This window comes from Pinus tabuliformis, chromosome Q (genome assembly GCF_031772625.1).
Source record: "Pinus tabuliformis cultivar Carrire ecotype Pingquan chromosome Q, CPIR1, whole genome shotgun sequence".
In the NCBI taxonomy this organism is placed as follows: Eukaryota; Viridiplantae; Streptophyta; class Pinopsida; order Pinales; family Pinaceae; genus Pinus; species Pinus tabuliformis.
Window position 1 is genome coordinate 734,250,132 of NC_142296.1, and position 6,000 is coordinate 734,256,131.

A 6,000-nucleotide genomic window follows, 5' to 3' on the forward strand; every position below is an offset into this window, starting at 1 on the left:
TTGGGAAGCAGCTATGAATGAAGAATATCATTCATTGATGAAAAATGATACATGGGATCTTGTTCCTCTACCAAAGGGACGCAAACTTGTTAGATGTAAATGGGTTTACAGAACCAAGTATGGACCAGATGGGAAAGTTCATAAACATAAAGCTCGTCTTGTTGCTAAGGGTTTTTCACAAGTTGAAGGCATTGACTACACTGAAACCTTCTCCCCTGTTGCCAAAATGAACTCTATCCGCCTTGTTCTTTCCCTTGCTGCCTCTTTAAAATGGGAAGTCCATCAGATGGATGTTAAATCTGCCTTCTTGCATGGGGACTTGCAGGAAGAAATCTATATGGAACAACCCATTGGCTTCATACAAACAGACTCCAGCCTTGTTTGTCGACTTAAGAAATCCCTTTATGGTCTCAAGCAAGCTCCTCGGGCTTGGTATGCCAAAATGGATAGCTTTCTTTTAGAATCTGGCTTTTCTAGGTGTTATTCTGACAATACTGTCTACACCAAGAAAGTGGGAAACTCTCTTATCATCCTTGTTCTTTATGTTGATGATCTTATTCTTACTGGTAGTGATCCCAACCTTATAAACCATGTGAAGTCCAGCCTTAAAAAGAAATTTGAAATGACAGACTTAGGACACTTACAATATTTTCTCGGTCTTCAAGTCTTGCAATCCAAGGAAGGTATTTTCCTTTCCCAGTCCAAGTATGCTTGTGATATTCTTCGTCATTTTCACATGGAAGACTGTAAGCCAACCCCTTCTCCCTTTCAGTCTGGAGTCAAACTTTCAGTCTCTTGTACTTCTCCTGAAGTTGATGCTACCTTATACCGTCAACTTGTAGGAAAACTCTTGTATTTAACCCATACTCGTCCTGACCTCTCCTTTGTTGTTGGCCTTGTTGCTCGTTTTATGCAAAACCCCCGTGAAAGTCATTGGAAAGCAGCTAAAAGAATACTTCGTTATGTTTGAGGTACAGTACAGTTTGGGATTCATTACAGTGCCAAAGCAGCTCCTCTATTAGTTGGTTTCACTGATTCTGATTGGGCTGGTGACCCTGATGATCGGAAGTCTACTGCCGGTTATGTCTTCACTCTTGGTTCAGGACCTATTACATGGGCTTGTAAGAAACAGGCTGCCATTTCTCTTTCGTCAGCAGAAGCAGAGTATTGTGGTGTCGTGGAAGCTAGTAAGGAAGCCTTGTGGCTTCGTCAGATCCTATCAGAGTTTGGCTTTGAGCAGCAGCATCCAACCACACTTTGGTGTGATAATCAAAGTGCCATTCAGCTATGCAAAGATCCAGTCCAGCATCAGCGCAGCAAACACATTGAACTACACATGCACTTCATTAGAAAGCACATTCATCACCATGTTCTTGAAGTGCAATATTGTTCAACAGATGATCAGGTTGCAGACATCTTCACAAAGGCTCTCACAGAGGCGAAGTTCACTAAACTTCGATATATGCTTGGAGTTCAGGAAGTTGTCACTAAGGGGGGATAGGCTCTAGTGCCTCCTTCCTTCTCCTATTGTGTCATATTTGTAAATCCTTCAATCATATCCCAAGTTGTTCTTAAGGGGGGATGTTAGGATATTCCGACACATAGGATATAGTTAAGTTCAACTTGGTCTAGTATAGAGTTAGGTATAGAGTTAGGTAAAGTGTCTTTCTTTACCGTTGTACATTTTGTAACTTACAATCCGACGGTCACAATATGTAGTGATCCGACGGTTCACTCTCACCTCGGTATTACCGACACTTGATCCGTGGCTTGACACCCGATTGGTCCATGAGTTCTATTTAAAGCGCATGGAGGGTCATTGTTCGGGTAATCCGTGCATGAGAGAAGCTTATGTAAATTTTCATTCTTTGATTAATAAATTGCCTGTAGTACCCACGTTGGGACAGGCCGTGGACTGTTTCCCTCCTTGCACTTTGAGGGTTTTAACCACGTCAAAAATACTGGTGTATTGATTTGAGATCTGGTTGTGAGCGGTGTCCTTTTGGTGTTCTTTCTGAGGAACTTACCCTGTAAATTCCTACAGGTATTGCATGTATGAATCCTATATAAAGGATAGAGACTTCCCTCGAGGAGCATCGTGTCTTATTTGGTAATTGAGCCCAGCTCTATTGGAGGTTTCCCCCTCGAAGAGGCAAGTGAACATTGCTTTCCTTTTCTAAATAATAAAATACTTGCTATTATTTCTTATTGTTCTGTGTTCTGGGTATATTTCTTCACATATTTGGTATTCTGGTATCTTCCTGCAGGTCAAGAGCATAACAAGTGGTATTAGAGCACTTTCCAGGGCCAATGGATCTCCATTTTTAGCAAAAAAAAAAATTGGCTAGAGACGTGTTCCAACGTCTTTAAACCACGGGATCTATCATTGAGCGCATAAACTTGCGGATTTGGGGAGGCATGCACATAGGAAATACAAGAGGTGGTCACGCTTGTTGGACTCCCTTGTAACCCCTGTGGGTACCCCTTCAAGTAGTAGCGCATTAGATAGAACTGCGCACGGACTTTCTTCCAAGTACCCTCTAGGTATATCGAAAGCCCCCTAAGCTCTCTTGAGACCTCGCCATAGATAAACTATCGGCCATCTTGCTGCTACAGTACACCGAGAACAACACTCGGGGAGATTACTCGCACGTACGATAGGGTAGTCGGGTTGTATGGCTAAGGGTACAGTTGATCCTCCTTGGTGAGTACCCTGAAAGATTGGGCCGAGTACTACTGTCAGACCCTTATGTATATTGCGATCTATAGCACCTAACACTCCTTGAGACCATAGTTCCCTTGTCTCTCTCTAGATCACTCATCATCTTTGCCAGATCACATCTAGCAGGTTGGGTTCTGTCGTAGCCGCAACAATCAGTTCCGCCATTCAGATCTCTCAGATCTGAAATTGAGATCTATCAGATCTGCCAATCAGATTTATCAGATCTGCCATTTAGATCTAGCCGTTGGGTTCTGTAGCAGTCGCCACAATCAGATCTGCTATTCAGATCTAGCAGCAGGGGCTCGATCACTGCGACATTCCTAAAGTCTGAGACCCTCCCGGGATGCTTATAGGAGACTTAGCCCATAAGAATCAGGTCGACGAGCTGAGCAAGGTGGTACCATTCACTTGTTAACGTCAAAAATTTCGGGTGGTCCCAAATTTTAAGTGCACCGGATTAGTGCATGGTACAAACTAGAGCTCAAGTTATGGCCAATGAGAAGATCAACACCCTTGAAACAAAGTTGGATGCAGTACTGACATTGCTCGAGACCTTAGCTGACACACTCACAAAGGGAAAGTCAAAGGAACACTCGGAGGCATATGCTTTCAATGAAAACATTGAGGGCGAGTCTAGCCGTTCTCTTCACCTCTTTGGCAACCACCAACAGTCCTAGACGTGACCACCCAAGCTAGACATGTATAAATTTGATGGCTCTCATCCGGCCACATGGCTAGCACAAATGGAGCAATATTTCACACTGAATCACATCAGAGATGATGCGACTTAGCTTAGTGTGGGTAGCATGTACTTGGACAATGTAAGATGGCAATGGTGGCAGTGGCATCAACGTTGTTATGGAAGGCCCATGACTTGGTAGACATTCGCAAAAGCTCTTACGGATCGCTTTGACCATGAATATAACTTTTTAGGTCATCTCACTAAGCTCCGATAGACAGGAACAATGAACGAATATATTACAGCCTTTGAAGCCTTAGCCTTCCGCATAGGAGGTCTACACAATCAGTTCTACTTTGAATGTTTTGTCAGTGGTCTCAAAGAAGCCATACAAGCCCACGTCCGACTGCAACACCCAACCTCATGGTGGATGCTTGCAAGATAGCTCGTGAAGTAGAACGTTCGTTAGCGGCCCAGTCCAATCGCCCAAATTTCATAGCCAAGGGTCGCCCCACCCAGGCTCAAAGCACTATCCAAATACTCAAGGTTCAAAAGGTGTCACCAGTGGAAATGGCAGAAAGAAGAAAGCAAGGATTGTGTTACTACTGTGATGAGAAATACTCCCCCGCGCATAAATGCAAGGAGCCCAAATTCTTTCAAATTGATGCTACTGATCACAGTTCATCGGAGGAAGCCCCACCACTTGAGGAATCAGAGGAGGAAGATGAGGACAACCAGTCGAACAATGTACCTGAAGAACCAGTTATCTCACTTCATGCTTTGGCAGGGATTTCTTCTCCCCAAACTCTCAAAATCAGAGGTTTTATTAAGCATCGCCCTGTAGTAGTCTTGATTGATAGTGGCAGTACACATAACTTTATCCATCAAAGAGTTGCGAAAGCAGTGCATTGTTTTGTCAGAGAAGTCTCTAACTTCCAGGTCCAAATTGCTGATGGGGGGACAATTAAATGTGAAGGCCACTGTGAAAATGTCAAACTTAAAATGGGGTATTATTAGTTAAAGACCCACATGTTTTCCATACACATGGGAGGGTGTGACATTTTCTTGGGTGCTGAATGGATCCGCACACTCGGCCCAATCACAATGGATTTCCAGGAGTTATATATGATCTTTAAGCAGAACAACCACACACATACCCTCCACGGACTCCAGGCGGGTGATCCCTCTATCATCAGCTCACATAGGATGGAAAAATTGTTAAAACAGGGCCACCATGGAGTTATAGCCCAATTTAATGCCATCCAGGCCTTCGAACCCACTTCTCTTCATATTCATTCTGAGATGCAACAGATCTTAAACAACCATATACCAGTCTTTGACAAGCCTCATGAGCTTCCACCCTCGAGAGGGGAACATGATCATAGCATTACTTTGGTCCCAGGGGCCCAACCACCAAATGTGCACCCATATAGATATTTGTTCGCCCAAAAGAATGAAATTGAAAAAATCATCAAGGAACTCTTGGAAGCAGGCATCATTCGTCCTAGCATGAGTCCTTATTCATCGCCTGTGGTCATGGTGCTCAAGGAAGATGGGGAATGGCATATGTGTCCAAACTTCAGGGCCCTCAACAAGTTGACGGTCAAAGATAAATTTCCCATCACGGTTGTCGATGATTTACTAGATGAACTAAATGGGGCTCAATTCTTTATTAAGTTCGACCTTCACTCAGGCTATCGCCAAATTCGCATGAAAGAAGTAGACATTCCAAAGATTGCTTTCCGAACTCATGAAGGCCATTATGAGTTCCTGGTCATGCCATTTGGTCTTTGTAATGCCCCATCCACTTTTCAGAGCCTCATGAACCACTTGCTCAAACCATAGCTCAGAAAATTTGTCCTTGTTTTCTTTGATGACATCCTCATCTACAGCCGCACCTAGGCCAAACATCTTCAGCATGTAGATATGCTCTTGCAACTGCTCCGGAAGCATAAATTATTTGTCAAGATGTCCAAGTGCTCTTTTGGCATGGAAGAAGTTGAGTATTTGGGCCACATTGTGGGGCGTGAAGGTGTTAGGGTGGACCCCAAAAAGATCCAGGCAGTGCAGGATTGGCCTCAACCAAAGACCTTAAAGAGCTTGAGAGGATTTTTGGGTCTCACGGGCTACTATTGCAAATTTGTCCGCAATTATGGTCGCATTGCTAGACCCCTCACTGACCTCCTCAAGAAAAATTCATTTCTCTAGAATGATGAAGTGCAACAGGCATTTATAGCTCTCAAATATGCCATGTGTTCCACTCTCGTATTAGCACTACCCGACTTCACCAAATCTTTTGTGATTGAATGTGATGCTTCAGGTACGGGTACTGGGGCGGTCTTAATGCAGGAAGGTCAACCCTTGGCCTTCACTAGCCAACAAATAAGTGGGACAAATCTGGGACAATCTACCTATGAGAAGGAGATGATGGCCATCTTACATGTAGTAGATACCTGGCGACCATACTTATTGGGGCGACATTTCCAAATCTGCACAGACCATCAAAGCCTTAAATATTTTTTGGAGCAATGCCTATCCTTGCCACAACAAAATAAATGGCTTGCCAAAATGCTAGGATATGATTATGAGATAATTTACA